At 41.7% G+C, this 23,528-nt stretch overlaps 1 protein-coding gene and 1 pseudogene across 10 annotated transcripts in view; one reads left to right on the forward strand and one right to left on the reverse strand.

Annotated features, from left to right (window-relative positions):
* LOC106867506 (uncharacterized) overlaps window positions 1-23,528 on the forward strand; it is a 348,378-nt gene that overhangs the window by 65,816 nt on the left and 259,034 nt on the right. For 8 of the 10 annotated variants that reach the window (XM_052975064.2, XM_089338260.1, XM_052975069.2 and 5 more), the window contains exon 2: window positions 15,903-16,048. The exons of the other annotated variants lie outside the window; for them this stretch is intronic. The gene's annotated coding sequence lies outside the window, so the exon portion shown is untranslated. The remainder of the gene's footprint in view (window positions 1-15,902; window positions 16,049-23,528) is intronic. 10 annotated transcript variants of the gene reach the window in all.
* LOC149131645 (uncharacterized) lies at window positions 3,415-5,302 on the reverse strand (annotated as a pseudogene).

Below are 23,528 nucleotides of genomic sequence, written 5' to 3' on the forward strand. Positions count from 1 at the left end.
ATATCAAGCCTTAATTGATGTGTTATTAATTTCGTCTCCGAATCTTTCTTTCAGTTTCGCCGCTCTTCCATCATCCAGCAATACCGCTTTTGAGTTCTTGTTATTCTCTCTGTCTTCCAATCTTACTCTTATTACTCCATTCATTTTTGTTGTTTGTTTCTGTTTTTCAACGCTTTTACTGTACACGACCATCCTTCTTTCATTTTTACCTTTCGGTGACACTCTCCCTTCATTTTCTGTTCTTATTTCTGGTGTTTCTATCTCATCTTCCCACTCTTTTCATTCCTTCTCATTCTTGCTTGCTGAAGGCTCTGGCTCTTGCATTTGATATTTCGTAACTTCATTTTCTATTTTGTCTTTCTTTGCCACTTTCTCTTCTTCTTTGGTGGTGATTCACCATTTCCTTTCTTTTCAACCTCAGTGACTACTATTTCCTTCTCTGTTACTTCGTTTACTTTTTCTTCCTGACACTCCTCCACTACTTGTTCTTGCTTCTGGGGTCACTTTGCTTTTATGTGCCCCCTTACATGGCATCCAAAACATATTGGCGGTCTACCCTCCACTATTATTCTTAGCCTGGTTTCATCAGGTAAGACCACCTCTTCAGCAATTTTGTGGAGGTCCAGTAGGGTGATATGAAGCATGACCTCAAGGCCATACCCCCACCAGTTGACCTCCGCTGTCTTCGACATCTTTAAAATTTCTTTCTCTTCAGAGTTGTATAGTATGGCTGCCACCAGCCAGTCTTCCTTAATTTCAGGTGGCACTCTTCCTATTCTTACTCTGGCCGTGAGATTGCCACAGTAAGTCAGTAAGAGTGCCAATTTCGTCGATTTTAAGGCTGCGGTGGAGTATTTTTTCGTTAACAAAGTGTACCTCCACCGTGCCATATTTCCATCCTCAATTGTAAAACATTATTACATCTTCTATGACTTTCAAACATTCTTCTATTTCTTCTACCATTTGCAAGTTCAATTTTTCTAGTTGCTATTTTTAGCATTTGATAGGTTATTATTTTCTTCTCTGTGCTTTCCATCACTTCCTTTAATGGTGTTAGCCTCAGGCAATCACCCTCCTTCTCCAATAGGTTGTCAAACTTCTTAAAATCTTTGTTTTCCACCTCCAGCTCCCTGTCACTGCAGCATAGCTGCCTGTCTGGGACTACATACTTCTATTTTTTTGTTACTTCACCCATAAATGGGGAAGCCAAACAAAATTTTCAACAATTCAAAAAATCACAAATTCAACAATGTCTAACAATTCTATAAATCAACAACAGTAATCCAACCAATAAAACAATAACTCACATATGAGTGATATAACATATGAGTGATATCATAATCACCGGTTTTCTCTTTATTGTGATTATATAATCGAACATAGAAGGGACGGCACAGGACACTACAAACGTTTAAGAGAATTGTTCAGTGAGTCTTTCAGAGTGGTTTTTTTAAAGAAAATATATGAATTAAAAATTATATATGTAAGTTTTTTTTTTAAAATTTAAATTATCTCCCATTTTTTTTCCTTTTTGGTTGCTGTCTGACGACTACACCTTGCTTATTACCATGGATAGATTAAGAAGGGACACTCATTCCCAACTTTCTCACCACACCCTTCCATCTTTTCTCATATTCACTTCTCGACAGGTGCCTCTTCTCCAGCCCTATCTTGCTTTTCAGGTGATACCTGAAGTATTGTAGCATTCCAGAGCCAGAGATGAAGGCTCTTGTCTTGATACCTTGCATCCTAGTTCTCCATGGACACTCTTTCATAACTGCGACTGTACATAGAAAACTAGCCTCACCGTCCTTAGATAGTCTGGTGGGTGGTACACTCTTGATCACAGACTCAGCTGATAGCTGTATTCTTCCCAGGTGTGACAACACATGTTCTACGTAAATTGCCAACTCCGAAAGTTGGGTGCACTGTACAAGAGCGTGCAGGATAGTTTTCTTATCCTGCCCGCATCTTGGACATTCAGGTGGCACTGAAATTCCATGCCTGGACAATTTCTCGTGAACAGGTAACACATTCCTAAAACACTGCCAGGTCAGGGATCTTTGGTAATTATACAAATACTCCGCCCTGAAAGTTTTCCGAAACAGGTTGGATAGCTGGTTCTCATTGAGCCCCAGTGTATCTCCTAGAACGTTGTCACTTTTATATTCTACCAACCCTTTATAAAATGCAGAGGTGGTATTCCTGCTGCCGGCCTTACCCACCTTGTGGATTAGTGCAAGTGCCTGCCAACATTCCTTTTGCCATTCAGTCGTTTTTTTGTCTTTTAATCAAACTGAGTTTAAATTCCTCCAAGGAGGGTGGTCGTGGAAAGAATTCCTCTGTGAGTGAATTCCATACCTGATCACTATCCAGGTAGAGCCAGAGATGCCTTAGTCTCAGTGCATGTCTGCACATCAACAACCACGGCATCCCTAGGCCACTCTTTAACAGTTCTTGACTGTTAAAGAGTGCCTCACTAGCGGCTTTCCCCTCCACAAAAAGCAGAAGAGAATCCGAACCAGCTTGTTTAGCCACAAATCAGGGGAAGGGACGATGGTCAGACAGTAGGTGATAACAGATGCAATAAACGTCTGCACCACCTCAGCTCTCCCTTTCAGGGACAGCGCCCTTCCGGACCAGGTCCGGATTAGCGCTTCTACCCTGTCCGTCACCTCATTCCAATTCTTCTCCGTCTGGGAGTCCGGACCAAACCAAACTCCGAGCAACTTAACAGGACCCTATGACACTGGACATTATCGGCTTGCTGCTCCAGGTACCGAGCCGCAATCCGACGGACTTGTCCTTGTTAACTTTTGCCCATGACACCACCTCGTATCTTCTGATTGCCTCTGCTACGCAAGGTAGCTGAGTCATCTTGGATACGGTGATGACGACGTCATCCGCATACACAGAGCCACTCTTAACACATCTGATTTCATTAGTGGTGCTTCCCAAATTCTCCAAATTCTGCAGCAATAGCTCAAGAGTCAGCACATACAGAAGCGGAGACAGAGGGCACCCTTGATGAACTGAACGCTTGATCTCGAACGGTTCCAACAGGTAACTGTTCAACTGTACTCTGGATTTGATGCTACCGTAAATGGCCATGATCCAACCACAGAAATCTGGGCCCAGCCCAGCCGCCTCAAGGACTGCCACCAGGTACCGATGGTCAACCCTATCGAAAGCTTTGCTTTGGTCTAAATGGACCAATGCTCCACCTTTACCGGATACTTTACCCACCCTGTCTAAGGCGTAGCATAAGAGATGAAGATTGTCGTGGATTGATCCACTAGGGATGGCACAAGTTTGCGCCTTCCCGACAAGTTTCTCGGCGACAACTGTCAACCTTTTTGCTAACACCTTTAACTCAAAATCTTTAACTCTACATTTAGTAGAGTTATGGGCCTGAAGTTACTAATACGGTCCCCCTTGCTCGGGTCTTTTTTGACCAGCAGCACCACTCCCCTACTCACAGAGCTGGGAATTCTCTCATTCTGTTGCCAGTTCGTGTACATGCAAGCCAGCAAGTGTCTGAACAAGTCCGGCATACTACTGTAGAACTCATAGGGCAGACCATCCAGCCCCGGCAACTTGTCCTGAGCGCATTCGGCCAGCACCTCTTCAACCTCCGCAGCTGTGATCAGCTCTTCACAACACTTCGCCTCACGCACTGAGAGTCACGGCCCGTCGGCCAGGAAATCCCTTAAAAGTCTCCCCATGGAGGGGACATACATAGACATGCAGAGGGGACATACATAGACATGAAAGAATGAATATACAATGAATTAAATTACAATGAATATGAGACGGTTTTCTCGGGCCGCTCCGAGATGAAACCGTGATTGCTTTTTTACAATTAAACGTTCTTACAGTCTTTTCTTTTTTTTTTTCTTTTTTGGATCGTTCTTTTTCTTTTTCTTTTAAACTTTTAAACAGTCTATTTTTCTCTTTTTTTTTTTTATGAAATACAAATTTTACTCACTTAGTTTTAAATGTTCATAAAGGGTTTCAAATCTTCTAATTCCACAACCGGTGGGAGATTGTCAAACTTGACTTCAACCCCCACCGGGTGTATGTAATCTCCTAACAACTCTCTCAATTTCTGAAATCTCTCTCTATCTATGACTATTCCTTTAATGTTTTCCGGGTATTTTCCTGGCGGTAGCTTTACTCTTATTACCGATTTATAGTTTACAATTGTTTTCCCTATTTTTGTACTTTTGGTATACATGACCAAATGCCACTTATATCTCTTCCTTTTCACTTCTGCTTGCTTCGGCTCCCATCCTGATCTGTTCGGGCGTGCAGAAACATCATAACCAATTTTATAAACGCTTCCTCTTTCTACCTGTTGTAATGCTGTTTTTTTTCTGCATGCCTTCTTTTACTACTGCTTCTGTTGGTGCTTCACACCTATTTCTCTTTTCTTCCGTCACAATCTATTTTGGCCTTTTTTGACTGTCTGTGGGAGAGTTTGCCCATTCCTTTCTCTTCCTCGTGTTTACTACTGTGAAGGGTTTCTCCACTCTATCTGTCTCTTTTATTGGTACTACCTCTTTGGTATTGTTTTCTTCACTTTTTTCTCCTCATCGTTTTCCTTCTCGGAATATCTTGCTTTCATGTACCCTTTTATGCCACATAGGAAGCATGTTGGTGGTCTTCCTTCTACTGTTATTCGAAGTCTCGTGTCTTCTGGGAGTATTATTTCCTCCGTTATGCTATGCAAGTCTTCCAAAGATAACTGCATGGTCACTTCAAAGCCATAGCCCCACCAACTGACCTGATCTCTGCTCCACCCTTCATATTGTGCCTTATGGCTGCCACCAGCCATTCTTCCTCGATTTTGGGGGGCACTCTTCCAATGCTCACTCTGGCAACGCGTTTGCCACAGTACGTTGGAAGTAGTATCCATTTCGTTGTCCGTAACGGGTCCATTGAGTGGTTCATGGCATCTTCTTTGTTACCAAGCCTTACTTCTACTATACCATACTTTCTTCCACGTGTATAGAATGTGGTCAATTTTTTAACATTTTTGAGACATTCCTCTATTTCTTCTGTTGGGGCGAACTCTTTCTTGTTCAAGGATGTAGACAACGTTCTGTATACTACCATCTTCTTTGCTATGCTGTTCATCATTTCTTCTGGGGGAGTCAGCTTTAGACTGGCTCCCTCCTTTTTTATGAATTTTCTTCCTTCCTTCCTTCCACTTTCTTGTGTCAATTTCTATTTCCTGTACTTCCAAGGTGTTGGCATGTATTCCTTGGGTCATTGCCGCTGCGTAACTTTGTCTATTCTCCATCTGTCTTCCTTTCTCCACTTCTCCTGTAGATGGGGAATATACAGATGCAACCAAAACAGCGACTGAAATTCAACAATTTAAACATTTCAATGAATCTTGGTTCACTCCCATGGGGAGACCTACAACAAACATACAATATCTGTGTGTAACGATTCAAACTCACATCTAAGAAATCCCTACCAACACCCATTAGTGACAATCACCAGTTGTTGATGTGAAGTGGTTCCCAATGCAAATATATGTATCCTTTTTCCAGTGATGAAAAGTGTAAACAAGCCATAATAAATTTCTGAACGAGGTATAAACAGTAGCTGCATGACACCGTGAAGTATATTTGCCACTTAAATGTGGCTAACCCTTAAGGGTGGATGCTACTGTAGCTTGTAGCATACCTCCTCCAGCTGACAATCACCGGTTCTTCTTTATTATGATAAATGATTATCGCAACACAGAGGGACAGTACAGGACATTACAAACATTTAAGAAAAAGCTCAGTGAGTTTATATAAAAATCGATGAAATCTTATTTACAAATATAATTTTAAAAAATTTAAGATGACTTGTTCTTAGAATTTTTGCTGGTTGACCAGCGACTACACCATGCTTTTACTATGGGAGAAATTAAGTAGGGACATTCACTCACAACTCCCTTGCAACATCCTTCCATCTTTTCTCATATACACTTCTCGACAGGTGCCTCCTCTCCAGCCCTATCTTGCTCTTTAGGTGGTACCTTAAGTATAAAAGAAGTCCAGTGCCGGAGATGAAGGCTCCTGTTTTGATTCCTTGCATTCTCGTCCTCCATACTCTTTCAACACTGCAACTCTACAGAGAAAACATGCCTCACCTCCTTTAGATAGTCCAGTGGGCGGTACACTCTTTATCACAGACTCAGCCGATAGCTGTACTCTTCTAGGTGTGACAGCATGTGTTCTACGTAAATTGTCAGTTCCGGAAGCCGTGCAGGACCATTTCCTTATCCTGCTCACACCTTGGAAATTCTGGTGGCACTGATAAACCATGCTTGGACAATTTTTCCTGGACAGGTAATGCATTTATAAAACACTTTCAGGTCAGGGATCTTTGGTAATTAGCCAAATACCCCGCCCTGAAGGTGTTCTGAAACAGTTTGGCTAGCTGGTTCTCGTTGAGCTCCATAGTCTCTCTTAGGACGTCATCACTCTTATACTCTACCAACCCTTTATAAAATGCAGAGGTGGTATTCCTGCTGCTGGCCTTGCCCGCCTTGTGGATTAGCGTGAGTACCTGCCGACATTCCTTTTGCCATTCAGTCGTGTTCTGTCTCTTTACTAAATCGGGTTTAAATTCCTCCAAGGAGGCTGGTCATGGAAAGAATTCCCCTGTGAGCGAATTCCATACCTGATCACCATCCAGGTAGAGCCAGAGATGCCTTAGTCACGGTGCATGTCTGCGCATCACCAACCACGGCATCCCCAAGCCACCCTTTAGTGGTTCTTGGCAGCACACGGAGTGCCTCACAAGCGGTTTTCCCCTCCACAAAAAGTGGAAGAGAATCCAAACCAACTTGTATAGCCACGAATCAGGGCAATGGACAGCAGTCAGATGGTAGGTGATAACTGACTCAATATACATCTGCACCACCTCCGCCCTCCCTTTCAGGGACAGCGTACTTTTGGACCAGGTCCAGGTTAGCGCTTCCACCCTGTTCGTCACCTCACTCCAATTCTTCTCCATCTGGGAGTCTGGACCAAACCAAACTCCAAGCAACTTAACAGGGCCATCCGTCCAGTGCTCTACGACACTGGACATTATCGGCTTGCTGCTCCAGGTGCCGAGCCACAAACCAGCGAATTTGTCCATGTTAACTTTTGCCCCTGCCACTGCCTCGTATCTTCTGATTGCCTCCGCTACGCGAAGTAGCTGAGTCATCTTGGACACGATGATGGTGACGTCATTCTTATAAGCAGAGATACTCTTACCACATCCGATTTCATTGGGGATGCCCCCCACAAACTCTCCAACTTCCGCAGAAATGGCTCTAGAGTCAGTACATACAGAAGCGAAGACAGGGGGCACCCTTGACGAATTGCGCGTTTGATCTTAAACAGCTGGGACAGGTAATCGTTTATTTGAACTGTGGATTTGATGCCACCATAAATAGCCATGATCCATCCACGGAAATTCGGGCCTAGCCCAGCCGCCTCAAGGACTGCCACCAGGTACTGATGGTGAACCCTATCGTAAGCTTTGCTTTGGTCTAAATGAACCAGTGCCCCTCCTTTACCGGATACTTTACCCACCCTGTCTAAGGTGTAGCGTAAGCGATGAAGATTGTCCTGGATTGACCTGCCAGGGATGGCACATGTTTGTGCCTTCCCTACAAGTTTCTCCGTGACATGCGTCAACCTTTTTTGCTAACACCTTGGCCAAAATCTTTAGCTCTACATTTAGTTGAGTTATGGGCCTGAAGTTATTAATATGATCCCCCTTGCTTGGGTCTTTTCTGAATAGCATTGCCACTCTCCAACTCAGAGCTGGGAAATTCTCCCATTCTGTTGCCAGTTCATGTAGATGCAAGGCAGCAAGTGTCCAAACAAGTCCGGCATACTACTATAAAACTCGTAGGGCAGACCATCCAGCCCCGGCAACTTGTCCCGGGCACATTCAGCCAGCACCTCCTCGACCCCCGCAGCTGTAATTGGCCCTTCACAACATTCGGCTTCCCACATCGAGAGTCACGGTCCGTCTGCTAGGAAGTTCCTTAAGGGCTCCCCACAGCCCAGCATCTCATTCATCCCAAACAACTGGGCGAAATGTTGGTGAAAAGCCTTCTGCATCTCCTCCTGTCCTTTGATTGTATGCCCCTCTTCATCAATTAAAACTGTACAGAGGCTTCCCTGCCTCTCCAACTCTCTACACGATGGGCCCATCTGGCAACGTTAATACCTTCTCTGCCCACCGCACGTAACTTAGTTCTGACTCTACACCTTTCGTGTTAGGCTTTGAGATGACAGAATAATACCATTGTCGCCGATAATACTCTGGATGCCTCCTCTAATTCCTTAATTAAGTGCCCTTCTTTTCTAGTTTTCTCTAAACTTAGCTCTTTACTAAATCTAAGAGACTCTGAATCAATGGCTCGTCTGAGGGAGCACCACCATCTATTATTCATGATAGCACTGCATAATGCCCTCTGAACTAACCCCTTAACCTGGGTACGGAAGACTTTACTAGTCAAAATAGACTTGTTCATCTTCCAGTACCCTGGTCCCTGTCTATGACACTTAACTAGCTGTACTTTGCATGCCACAAACTTGTGATCTGTGTAAGAGGTACAACAAAAGCATGGACAACTAACTGTGTTACTGTCTCTGTCTCTTACAATTATCCTATCTAAGTAAGACCTATGTGAACCATCGTTATTAGACCACGTCCACTGTGGAACGAGTGGTTCATCCAGTCTATATCGGTCTACTAGGTGATAGCTTGCTAGTAGCCTTTTTAGGCCAGGACTTCCCTTTCTATCAGTTGAGCCAACACTATCCACTCACGCATCGAGAGTAGTGTTAAAGTCTCCTGTCAAAACCAGAGTTTTAGACGTCACCAGAAAGCTTTCCAGGTCTTGAAAAAAACCTTTTGTCTATTCTCTTTTGGAGCGTAGACTGCTATCAACTTGAAGGACTGCTTACTTGCATGTGTCACATCTAGGACGACCAGCCCACCTTCTGGGTCCAGAAAGACTGTACTTACCTGTACGTCCAAGCTTTTTCTGAACAACACCACCACGCCCCCGCCTCCTCCCCGTCTAGGAGAAATAAATTTCTCATAGTCATTTAGAAGAGGCGAGAATACCTGTGGCTTGTTCAACTTGGACTCGGTCACAACACATATATCTATTTTTTGTGACATGAAGTGGTCCAGGAGTCATGTTTGATTCTATTTCAATCCCAGGCCACGCACATTTATACAACCTAACTTAATCTCCATGGTAAAAGTTAAACGTACTTACTTTTTTAAACTTGGCGAGGGGCTGCACGACGTTTGTTGACCTCCCCTTCCGTTTCTTCCTGTGTTGTGTTTTCTGGTGTAGCCGCTGGGGCCAGCACAATTTTCTCGCTGGCTATGTATTGACTGACATCGTATATGTCGTCTGGGTATCTTTTTTTAAATTGTTCAAAATGAACAGTATTTATTCTTGCCAGCCATAAATGTGGTGGTTTGTTCTCTAATGGTCCCCACGTCGAATAGTTTTTGCTTTTTATTATATCATGTAGTACAATATTTTTTGTATTATAGGACACTTTTTTTCTCTCCCTGAGTATGTTTGGGGGTGGTTAGAGGTGGGTTTTGGTTTGGGAGTGGATGGGGTTTTTTTTTCTGTATGTTCTGCAATGTTGTCTTTTTTGTCAGAGGAGGGGAGTCTGGGGCGAGGGTTTTCTTTCTTTTATGTGACACTGTTGTAAACTCCATGGCATCTTTTCCCTCCAGTTGCTTGTTTTCTTTGTCTTGCGTTTTCTTCTCTTCTGCTTTTTCTGTGTCTTTTCTTGCGGTGTTATTATTTTACTCTTGTTGAGGAGGGACCTCGCCTTTTTTCTGTTGCAGTTTTTTAAACTTTCTCGCACTCTGCGTGGACGTGACCCTTTTCTCCACATTTAGCGCGCCAGAGCTGAGACATTTGAAAATAACCCAATGTAATCGGTAGAACTGTACGCACGTCAAATTTTATCAAACAATTCGTGTATAGTTCTGCAAATTATATTGAATTTGAACAGTCATACCGACGAGCCACAGACGTTTTTATGTAAGTAAAAGAATTGATGGCGAAACCGGTATGCAATAAATTCTTTATTTTGTATATTTTCATTTGTCTTGCCCGCTTTTGCTCTGGTATTTGCTGAATTTTTTCTAGAGAACATTATTTTCTTTGTGGTTAGATCGTGGATAATCTCTTTCTTATACGCATGTAATACAATTTTTCTGAATTTTCAGATTTTTTATATGCTAGGCCACTGGTTTTAAATTGATGTTAATTAAATTAATATTCAATTTATCACCCTCAGTATATATATATATATGTATATATATATATATATATATATATATATATATATATATATATATATATATTTAAACAATAAATACTTACAATTAGTAAGCTACAATTTTTATATATACATATATATACTAGACTACCTGTGACCTGTTGGGTCACCAATAGTTCAAGGTACCTGAAAAAGCCATGTATCATGGGAGCCCATGGTATGATTTGCGTGAAACTTGTTTTATTCTGTTTGTGTTCACATTTCAATGGTACCTTACTGTGATGGTGAGTATCACGTTCTCCCCACTTCCTGTGAGAATGGACCAGCCGAACACATATAATTATCAGCGTGTTTGACTGAGAAGGAGAGATGAGAAATCGCAGGAAGTCAAATGGTGTTTGTAAGTGCGTGGATTTGCAGGAAATAGTTGAGAAGTTGTTATAGCTTGTTGAGAGTTGTTTATGATTGGTTACAGTTGTTGGCAGAATATTTGGGAATACATCAAGTGGAGACAGTTGGTGGCTACTCCATTTGGTGGTACTATATATCACACCGTATTAGTGCTCAACACTAAGGTGACATATACAGAAACCACATTATAAAACTTACTTTCGGAGTATTTTTCCATTGTGTGCCAGTTTGGCTATTTATAAAGGTACTTGAAAAACCGCATATGTTGGGAACCCATGGACTGATTCACATAAAACTTGCTTTATTCCGTTTGTATTCACATTTCTATGGTACCTTACTTTCAAAGTATTTTCCCATCATGCACCAGTTTGGCTGTATTAAATTATTGACAAGCATACATACATGCAAGCACAGATGCAAACAAGCATGCAATCATAAAGGTACCCTGAAAAACTGCTTATCACAGGATCTTGCAGTCTGATTTATGCAAAACTTGTCTTATTCCGTTTGTATTCCCATTTCAGGGTCACCCTTCAGAGAATTTTCCAATCATGCGCTGGTTTGGCTGTATTAAATTACAGACACAGTAAAGGGCAATAACTCCATTTTCATTGTCTAAATTTGTGGAAACAAATCCCCCCAAAATGTGTATCTCGGGAACCCGTGGTCTGATTTACGTGAAACTTGTTTTATTCTGTTTGTATTCACATTTCAGGGGTACCTTACTTTCAGAGTATTTTCTCATTATGTGCTGGTTTGGCTGTATTAAATTATAGACAAGCACACGAGCAAGCAATCACAGAGTTTTAGTAGCATATATATATTTAATATTTTGAACTAATAGGTGCATGTCAATTGGTGTATTGAAATGTTGAGTAGAGTACTGGCACAGCTTGGGCTACCTGTTGTCATTCGCAGTTGGGGTCTATTTCTATTGGATCTTCTTCAGGAATTCTGCAGTGTTAGTTGAGATAATCCTTTCTATAATAGGCAGAAGTTCTGAAATTTGGGGGAGGGGATAGTCGATTACATCGACCCCAGTACTCAACTGGCACTTAATTATTTTTTGACTCTGAAAAGATGAAAAGTAAAGTCAACCTCGGTGCAATTTGAACTCAAAACACAGCAACGGGCAAAATACCGCTAAGCATTTTGTCCAGCGTACTAACAATTTTGTCAGCTCACCACCTTAGTGTTAGTTGAGATGATAATAATTGATTAAGTAACTAGAAGATGGATTTGGTATTAATCTTTATTTCCTACAATGATCGTTTTGACCCATCCTGCTACTATCCCTTATGGGTGGGATTCCATTCAACGTGTTGTGTTGCATCTATTTTGCAGCCTGGATTACATCAGGTACATCCATACATAAAGTGTCTATGCAAGGCTTGGAATCTCAGGGCCTTAGGGTTAATTTAGCAAAAGCCAAAGTCCTAGTAAGTAGGAAAACAGACAAATCACAAGTCCCTTCAGGGAGATGGCCCTACTCGATATGTAAGAAGGGTGCTGCTAGAAACTCTGTATGTTGTACCAAGTGCACATTTTGGATGCAAGAGGTGTAGCAGTATCACAGGAATGTTAATGGAGAAAATAGTCTTTGTGTGTGGCAGATGTGTGTGTAAATTAGGGACTAAAAATGTGAGGACAATAAACTCCCATAAATGCTCAGAGGATCATTAGAAGTAGTAGATAACTTCTGTTACCTAGAAGACCAAGTTAACAGCAGAGAAGGAAGTTCTGAAAGTATAGTTGCTAGAATAAGAACAGGCTGGGCGAAGTTCAGAGAGTTTCTACCTTTGTTGGTAACTAAGGGTCTCTCCCTCAGTTTGAAAAGCAGGTTGTATGATACCTGTGTGCATACAGCTATGTTACATGGAAGTGAAACATGGGCTTTGACTACAGAGGACTTGCAAAGGCTTGAAAGAAATGAAGCAATCATATTCTGCTGGATGGGTAATATCACCATGCATACACAATAGGGTGTAAATGATTTAAGAGGAAAACTGGTATGAGGCATCAGATGTGTGCAAGAGAGAAGACTGAATTGGTTTGGTCATGTGATGTGTATGGATGAGGACAGCTGTGTGTGTGTCTGTGTTTGTCTCCCACTGCCACTTGACAACTGGTGTTGATGTGTTTATGTCTCCATAACTTACTGATTCAGCAAAACAGACCAATAGAGTAAGTACCAGGCTGAACAAAAGGAAAAGAAAACAAGTACTGGGGTTAATTCATTCAACTAAAGCTTGCCACTGTCTAATGACTGAAACAAGTAAAAGATATAAAAGATAAAATATTACTATATCAAATGCACAAGAGACCATTTTGCTATTGTGTTTTATGCAAGCGTATTTCCCCTATGTTTTTCTTTTTTGTTTATAAGGAGTGCTGGAAGTGCTTTGTGTCATACTATAATGTCAGCCATCACACCTCAGATACCCTTGGAAAAGCTTCATTACCATATTCAGTAGGCAAGAGCTTAAAATTATAGTATAGTAAGCCAGCTTCTACAACAACAGAGCTTTAACTAGAAGCAGTTTCAAGGTGAAAATTTGTCTGGTTTGTACCCCCTTTCCCTCCTTAAATGTTAAAATTAATATAGGTAACACATTCCTGGCTCTTTTAGATAAGCATTTTCTGGCAAATCATCGACATAAAATATTCAACTGATGTTATATTAAAATCAGCTACAACTGTTTTTCAAACAAGATGGCATCACCAACAAGCTCACCAAATATAGTATTCCATGCTGTTCATGTAAGAATACTGTACATGCTCTTTAAACTAGATATGTAACATAGTATTTTCTTGCATAGTCGAAATTGCCTCAAACATGTCACATGTTGAATAAAAAAAAATTACATAGATATTGTTGATGGTAAATTCAAGTGAAGATTTTATAACTACAATACATCCTTCAGGTACATTGATAAACAGACTTTTATGGCATCTGGAATTTCAGAGAGCTCAACGTGGAGTATATTATCAAGAGGAGATATTTGTACTCTAGTTAGGTTGCATATAAATGCTAGTTAGGTGAAACTGCTGGAGACTGGCCAAACTCTGACTGGAGAGGATTGCTGCTGGAAAGCCATATGTATGACAGCAGGATTCAGCTCTTTGCCATACCTCTGGAAAGAGTCAGAAGTGGTTGTTAAGAGAATATCTGCAACTTCACTAACCCCAGTTTCTGGCCTCTTAATTCCCCTGATTGTAATCCCATAGGGACACAGTTGAGAAATATACCAACCACTCTGCTTGCAACATCAAGGCTGAATTGGTGGTCAAGATCAAGGAGATGTCTGAAGATCTTCCCAGGGATACAGTGAGGGATGCATACACCAAGTTCTGGAGCTGACTTGTGGTCATGGTGGAAGCTGAAGGTAGCTACTTTGAGTAAAACTGTTATCTCCCAGCCATAATCTAGGTGATATATTTTGATTTTTTAAAAAATACTCTTATTTTAGGATGGAATAAAGGGCAAGAGTTTAAGGAAGTAGATCCCCAAAGATTTCAACCAGTAACTTCTGTCAAAATAGTACCCACTACAAAGGAATCTGAGAGTGGAATGTTGATTTCAAGTCAATCCTGGATTTTCATATTGCATTCAAGATTGCAGTTTTTAGATTACTCTAGATAGTTGGTAACAAATTAAAATAATTTGAGCCAAGGGAGAAAACCATTTTGTCATTGTCAATCAGCTTGGAAAAGTAAATATATCTCTTTAATTTCATTCCTTTACCATTTTAGAATGATATATTGTCTTAGATAGCCCTTAAAAAGACAAGTTGATCAAAAGTGGAATACCTTTGATCATGGGTCTAACTAATGAAGATTTGATCTGGGGCCAAGCAACAGCATGAACCATTCTGTGTTTTGTTACTTTGCGTCCTTACTTATATCTATGTTCCCTCTTTGACCTGCACATCATGAGCAATTTTGCTGTTTTCATTTCTGCATTTAGTTAAAATACCAACAGATAATTTAGTTCACTGAATAACGAGTAGAAATATACTTTAAGTGTATATAATTATATATGTCACTGTAGTATATTTTATTACTAGCTGAGGTACCCAGTAATACCTGGGAGTGGGGATATTCCCAGTACCCATTACAATGCCTAATTTCTCTCAGACGAAAAATGAAATCAAGACATAGGACAGATAATAGAAGGCATAAGCAAATTCATTCATGAAACAATAATACAAATAAATACGTGTGGAATCAGAAAATGACAATCGTTTGGTCAGATGAGTGGAAAGCTGCAACTATATAATCAATGGAAACATCAAGAAGGGAATGTAAACAGCAGGGTGGTTATAAGAGTCGTAAGATGCTATGAAGAGGAAAAAAAGCATACAAAAAAAATGACGATTTTTGTCATTTTTGGGCAAATTCTCTTGCAACCCGAGAGAAAATTTTTAAGTGCACATGCACTTAATTTGACGACTGTGTTTCATGGGTATAGTTCCACTGATCGTGAGAATAAGATATCGATTGCAATGGTTTGAACCAACAATTTTAAGTGCAGGTGTTAAGAAAATACATGTTACAGCCAGCTGAGAATGCTGAAATGGTTGATGAACATTTTAACCCCACAACAATTTGGGTCAAATTTTATTAATCAGTTAATCAAAAATCATCTTAGGCTTTGCTTAAGTGGCCTAGGTAAAAATTTTTTTGTCTCAACCCATCCCTAGTGCATATTCCATCTGTGTATAAAAATTTTAAGAAAATCGGTTGAAAACTTTAAAAGTTACGGCAGAAAATAACATTCATATGAGAGTTTGCATTGAAACGATCTATTAATTTTTGAAAAGTTGTTGCTGATTAAAAATTATTGATTTCTTTTTTTGAAATTCCAAGTGTGTAAGTGACTGCATGGGCATAAGCCCCACACATGTGTCAAGTTTCATCAAGATCAGTTGGATAGTCTCGGAGGAGTTAAAGTAACAAATTCACCAACACACACCCAGCCACAAACAGACAGAAATTGTCATTTATGTATATAGATTTGACAAGGAAGAAAATGCTTTTTATTCGATTTCATTACAGTTTGCTGCAAATAAAATATAAAAGAGATCATTTATTCTCTGTTGATTTCCAATGGGCACCCACTTGTTATTTGTCACGAGAAATTTTTAAAATATCTTTTTATAGGTGTAAAGATATGAACAGTCAGAGAAATGACCCTGTAGAGGAAAATGTGACTTGAGATATTTCAGCAAAGTCAGTGCAAAGGAATAGAGCTGACTCAGTGACAATTGAACTGAGCTGGCATTACATAATGTAGTGTTAGACATTCAGTAAGTATTTACCAATCTGTAAGATTGTCTTCTCTCTTTGTTTTTTATTTCTTTTTTCTGATTGCAGTATTGAGTATGGATTTCTTCTAACAGACAAAACCAATTTTAATTGCATTTTATTTAATAAAAATATACATATATACACTTATTTTATTGTACTATTAGTGCTTAGAGAACCTAAATGCTACAAAAAGTAGCTAAATTTCCTTCAAACTGCACTTGCCGTCTCAATAAAATGAAGAACAGAGGTGATATTGTAATACTGGATACACTATTGCTGAAAATAGAAGTGGAATGGTTATAGTAATGACGAAAACTTCTTATCCATGCAGCCAGCCTTGTAATGGAAAGCAACTGTATGGTGTTTTTGAGTTTCTAAAGTCCATCAGTGATTTTCATTATTAGAAATATTGATAAATGTTTTGAGCAAGTTGTATATGCCTTGGTTCTGATTCAGTTGCAAAGTAAATTCATTGAAAATGTACTAGATTTTCTAATTTTCTTTTCTTTTTTGTTTGGATCTTAAGTACAAGATGATTTGGCTGTATCTGAGAGAACTATCTCAAACTCTTGTTTCTTGCACTTTGCTCACTAATCTGTCCTGCCTGGAATAATGAGATTAATTTCTTTTTTTGTTAAATTTCATATTCAGACATTTGGTTCAATCTTTTAGACCAATTATTCATTGATTCAGTTGTCTTTCTTTGATGATTGCATACATTTTTGTACATCCGATATTTAAGAGTAGGGATAAATTTTCTAACAATACCTGTTTTAATGGCCAGAGATAGTGTTGTAAGGGTACTGTCCAAGGACTTATGACAGACAAGCTGTAGACAGGAACTTTTCTGTGGGCTAGCTAGGGAGCTGGTCTGCAGTGAAGTGGACTTTTGGTTAGGTGGGACTTCTTCGAAGCACAAGTTGACCGATGGCCCTTGCTCTCGTGTTTAGCTAAATGTAACTAAATAAATCGTTTACCAACACACTCTGGTTCTCTGTTGATTTTTTTTGTGTATAGCTTAACTAAAACTATAATTGGTGACCCCATAGAAGAACAACATCTTTCACTTCGCACATCAAAGTAAGCAGAAAATCAAAGGAACGTGACAAGTGATCACATAACAACACTGAAGCTACCACAGTTCTGGCTTAAGAGGGCTGAGCTATGGTTCGCGCAGGTGGAAGTGCAATTTAACATACGCAAAATAACTTCAGACCCAACAAAATATTCACACATAGCAGTGACACTGGATGAGGACATGACAACAAATGCTAGACATTTTAACCCAACCCCCAGCAATGCACAAATACACCTTGTTAAAAGATAAACACATTAAAAGATAGGCTCATGAGCATTCCAGCTGAGTAACTAGGAAGCGGCAGTCAAGATACTGGAGGAAAAATTAGGCGATTCCAAGCCTTTGGAGTTGATAGACAAGATGTTGGCATTAGTTCCACTCCAGTGAGTCACCTTCCTTTTTGTTTAGGGAAATATTCCTCTGCAAGTTACAACCCCAGGTCCAGGCTCTCATAACTCAGACTGAGATCAAGGACTTGTGGCAGTTAGCAAAAGCAGGTGACAAACACTTTTTATCCAGTGGTGTTACGGTCAATGCCATAGGGTCAGCCCTGAGACATGGTAGTGTTAAGCAAGACAACCTGCGCTTCTACTACACAAAGTTCAGGGAAAAGGCTACCAGGTATAAACAACCATGTAGCTTCAGGACCCCTTGGCCGGCTGGCTGCCACTGAATACTGTGTTGGCTGGCAAACATGATCAACTACTCCTTTATGTCCGCGATTGGAGCTCCAGACATAGATTCTTAATTGACATGAAAGCAGAAGTCAGCATGATTCCAATGTTGGCAAGGGACCTCCGTTATGGAAAGCAGGGCCAACCTTTAATGGTTGCCAACAGCTCTACAATCAAGGTGTATGGTTGCCACATTCTTTCTCTCAATATCGGCCCACAAAAATACATATTGGCATTCACCGTTGCTGATGTCCATCAACCCATTATTGGGCAGACTTTCTTTAAGTACACTTGCCACTGGTAGATTTGCAGAGGAGACAACTCATCAACAGCAACACATGCTTCCGTGTTTCTTGCAACATCTGCACATGCTGCTCTCTGCATAGCAACCATCTATCAGACCGAGAATGAATTCTCGAATCTCCTTGTGAGTCGCCCCAACTTCACTACCCTGACATTCTCCAAACCTACAGCCCACCATGGAGTGACACACCACATCCCCACCACTGGCCTCCCAATGCACAGCAATGCACATTGTCTATCACCAGATAAACTTGCTATTTTAACCCTTTGGTGTTTAAGCCGGCCATATCCGGCCCAAATATCCTATATGATTTACATTCAAACTGGCCATATCCAGCCTCTCACACCTAACCTACATTAACAGTCTAAGAATAAACTATCACACCGTCGAAACTTCAAAGCTGTAAGATAATGTATGATTAATTCAAAACAATTTGAGTGAAAAAAGTATTACAGTTAACAGAGTAATCTGAACACTAAAGGGTTAAAGGCTGAGTTTGACAATATGTAGGCGTTGGGCATTGTTCGCCTATCAAGCAGTCCCTGGTTGTCACCCTTGCATGTGGCCTTGTGGAGATTACTGCCATCTCAACGCAGACACGATACCTGACCACTACCCCATTCTGCACATACAGGACTTCTCAGCCGAGCTAGCCAGGTGTTTGGTTTTCTCAAAAGTCAACCTCATTCAAGGTTACCACCAAATACCAGTACAAGATGACAATGCACCTAAAACCACTGTGATTACTCCTTACATGATGTACAAATTCCTATGTACACTTTTTGGCCTAAAAAACACACACAATCCTTCCATCACGTGATGGACACCATGTGCAGGGGTCTTGATTTTGTCTTTGCATACTTAGATGATATCCTTATCACAAGCCAAAATGCAGAGCTATACAAGAGGCACCTAGTGACCCATTTTGATAGACTGGAACAGTATGGTCTAGTAATCAACCCCACAAAGTGTGTTTTTGGTGTTACAGAAATCGACTTCCTGGGACATCAAATCACAGGTGCTGGTGCTACACCCCTGCCAGAAAAAGTGAAAACTATCTTATCCTTTCCACGCCCCACCACAAGCAAGGCTCTGCACCAATTTGTGGGCATGGTAAACTTTTACCATCACTTCATCCTTTCCACAGCAAGAGTGATGAAATCTCTATACAAGGCACTGTCAAAAAATAGTTCAAAAACACAGGTGGAGTGGGTTGGTGTAACGACCTCAGCCTTCAGATTCACAAAACAGGTCCTGGCTAAAGCAACCATGCTTCCCATCCTCATATGTCAGCTTGCACTGCACTCACAGTTGATGTCTCCGACACAGCCATTGGGGACCACTTGCCTTCTTCAGTCGACAACTACAACCACCTGAACAGAAATACAGTGCTTTTGACAGGGAACTGCTGGCTGTCTACAAACCACTCACTTTTGCTTTCAGGGCCTTCGTCTGCATGTCAGCAATGACAGTTATCAGCCATTTCTGAGTACACCACAGACATCCAATACATAACTGGAAAAGACAACCCAGTCACTGACGCATTCTCTTGTGCTCCTACCTGCTATCACACCTACCTAGCCTCAATAACGGAAAGCCTGGATTATGAGGCTATGGCTGCAGCCCAACAGACAGAAGATGAGATCAGGGCCTACCAGACTGTCATCATGTCACTTTGCTTGCAGGATGTGCACTTTGATTCCAGCGGCACAATCCTGCTTTGTGATGTATCCACTGGAAAGCCATGACTGATTGTCCCATTAGCCTTGCACAGGAAGGTTTTTGACATCATTCACGGTACCTGCTGTCAAGCAAATTTATCTGACATGGTATGGTCAAGCAAATTGGGGAGTGGACCAAGACTTGTATTCCCTGTTAACAAGTCAAGATCCATCAGCACACCAAAGCACCTCTCGGCAACTATGAACCACCACAGGCCTATTTCAGCCATGTCAACATCGGTCTTGTTGGCTCCCTACCTATTGACCTTGGTAGACCACTACATTCGGCTTGAGGCTATCCCTCTCTGCAGTACAGAAACACAGGAAGTCAGTTGTGCCTTCATCACAAACTGGATTGCCCATTTTAGTGTCCCAGACAGCATCTCATTTGATCAGGGCCCATAATTCATTTTGAAGCTGTGGAATGACATATATGACCTTTTTGGAATCACAAAGAAGTGAAGAACAGCCTACCATCCACAGGCCAGTGGGTTAGTGGACAGATTTCACCACCTCTTGAAGGAATCCTTAACAACTAGACATAATAGGCCCAATTGGATTGATCAACTTCTATGGGTGATGTTGGGAATCTGCACCACCCCGAAGGAAAATCTCAATACTTCTTCCATGAAAATGGTGTATAGTGCACCACTTACAGTGCTGGGAGAGTTCCTTCTAAACACAAAGTCAAACCCAGATCTTAAAACATTTATTGTGCAATTGAGAGACAGTGTGGGCCAGTTATGTCCTATTCTCATGTCAACACATGGTACATCTAAAACATCCGTACCATATGACTTCCACATGGCAAAGTTCATATTCGTTTGACATGACACATAACAAAAACCCTACCAGTCACTGTGTGATGGTCCATATGAAGTAATATGTCCGGGAGACAAATCATTCCAACTCCTGATTGGTGGATGACAAGACATTTTTTCCATCAATAGGTTGAAACCGGCCCATCTTGATACTAACAGTCCCATCCAAGTAGCTCAACCACCAAACAGGCTGCCCCAGGTAAATCACACCAACCCTTAGCATTAAACAGTCACCAAAGAGCTGAGTAACCACATTCACAGGCAGGACAGTTAAAACGCCTTCCCAGTTCCAATGACAGTCAACAGTTCTGGTTGAGGAGCTATATGTTGGGTACTACCCAAGGACTTATGACGGATGAACTGTAGACAGGAACATCACTGCAGACTAGCTAGGGGGCTGGTCTGCAGTGAAGTGGGCTTCTGGTTAGGTGAGACTTCTGGTTAGGTGAGACTTCTTCAAAGCATGAGTTGACTGATGGCTCTCACCCTCATGTGTTTAACTAAATATCTATATATATCATCATCATCATCATCATCATCATCGTTTAACGTCCGCTTTCCATGCTAGCATGGGTTGGACGATTTGACTGAGGACTGGTGCAACCAGATGGCTACACCAGGCTCCAATCTAATTTGGCAGAGTTTCTACAGCTGGATGCCCTTCCTAACGCCAACCACTCAGAGAGTGTAGTGGGTGCTTTTACGTGTCACCCGCACAAAAACGGCCACGCTCGAAATGGTGTCTTTTATGTGCCACCCGCACAAGAGCCAGTCCAGGGGCACTGGCAACGATCTCACTTGGCTTGCCGGGTCTTCTCACGCACAGCACATTTCCAAAGGTCTCGGTCAGTAGTCATCGCCTCGGTGAGGCCCAATGTTTGAAGGTCTTGCCTCACCACCTCAGCCCAGGTCTTCCTGGGCCTACCTCTTCCACGGGTTCCCTCAACTGTTAGGGAGTAGCACTTTTTCACGCAGCTATCCTCATTCATTCTCACCACATGTCCAAACCAGCGCAATCGTCTCTCTTGCACACCACTACTGACGCTTCTTATGTTCAGCTTTTCTCTCAAGATACTTACACTCTGACGGGTATGCAGATTTACATTACACATCCAGCGGAGCATACTGGCTTCATTCCTTGCGAGCTTACGCATGTCCTCAGCAGTCACAGCCCATGTTTCACTGCCATGTAGCATGGCTGTTCGTACACATGCGTCATACAGTCTGCCTTTTACCCTGAGTGAGAGTCCCTTTGTCGCCAGCAGAGGTAAGAGCTCTCTAAACTTGGCCCAGGCTATTCTTATTCTAGCAGTTACACTTTCAGCGCACCCACCCCCACTACTAACTTGGTCACCCAGATAGCGGAAGCTATCAACTACCTCTAGTTTTTCTCCCTGGAATGAGATAGAAGTTGTTTCCTGTTTGTTCACAGTGTTTATTGCACCTGAACATCTGCCACATACAAAGACTAACTTTGTAGTTAATCTGCCTTTGATATTGCTGCACCTCTTATGTGTCCATAGCTTGCACCGGGTACATCTTATAGAGTTACTACCTACTCCTTTACTGCATACTGAGCAGGGCCATCTACCTGAAGGGGTTTGTGTTTTATCTATCTGCCTACTTATTAGGATTTTGGTTTTTGCTATGTTGACTCTGAGGCCCTTCGATTCTAGTCCTTGCTTCCACACCTTAAACTTCTCCTCTAGTTCTGATAGTGACTGCACAATTAGTGCAAGGTCATCAGCATAGAGGAGCTCCAAGGGGCAACCTGTCTTGAATTCCTCTGTGATCGCCTGGAGGACTATGATAAATAGGAGGGGGCTGAGGACGGAACCTTGGTGGACCCCTACCTCTACCCGGAATTCATTACTGTACTCATTTCCAACCTTCACCTTACTGACAGCATCTCTGTACATGGCTCGCACAGCTCTCACTAACCATTCTTCTATCCCAAGTTTCCTCATTGACCACCAGATAAGGGATCGGGGGACCCTGTCAAAGGCTTTCTCCATGTCAACGAAGGCCAGGTACAGAGGTTTATCCTTGGCTAGATATTTCTCCTGCAGTTGTCTCACTAGAAATATGGCATCAGTAGTGCTTTTACCTGGCACGAACCCAAACTGCATCTCATCTAAATTGATTTGCTCCCTAATTAGTTGGGCTATGACCCTCTCCGTAACTTTCATAACCTGATCTAACAGCTTGATGCCTCTGTAATTATTAGTGTCTAAAGCGTCACCTTTACCTTTGTAGCAGTTTACTATGGGGCTGCTACACCAGTCATTGGGTATGACTCCTTCGTGTATCACCTGGTTCGTAATACGGGTGACTAGGCTGTAGCCAACACTGCCAGATATTTTGAGCATCTCTGCAGTGATTCCTGATGGGCCGGGGGCTTTCCCTGTCTTCATACTCTTAATTGCTTTATCTACCCTGGTACTGTCAACTCGGATAGCTGGTCCCTCTGTTGGGTCGACATACGGCAGGCTCTCTTTCTCCCATTCATTCTCTTTATTAAGCAATCTATCGTAGTGGCATCTCCAGACCTCTTTCTTTGCAGCCTCATTTAGTGCAAGCGTACCATCATCCATGCGAACACATTTCTCTCCTACAACATCACTATTCTCTCTCCTACACTGTCTTGCAACACGAAATACCTCGAGTCTTTGGTCCTCACGGCGCAGAACATTGGCAAATCTTTTCTTTTCTGCTTCCCCTCTGGCTAAATAAACCTGTCGCCTAGCTTCCCTTCTGGCAGATTGGTACAATTCCCTGCTACCACCGTTCTTCCAGTCCTTCCAAGCCTGTTTCTTTTGTCTAATAAACCTGTCTACATCCTTGTTCCACCACCACGTTACTCTGGGTCGAGAGGGGAGTC

Source organism: Octopus bimaculoides, chromosome 20, assembly GCF_046866305.1.
Source record: "Octopus bimaculoides isolate indiv1 chromosome 20, ASM4686630v1, whole genome shotgun sequence".
In the NCBI taxonomy this organism is placed as follows: Eukaryota; Metazoa; Mollusca; class Cephalopoda; order Octopoda; family Octopodidae; genus Octopus; species Octopus bimaculoides.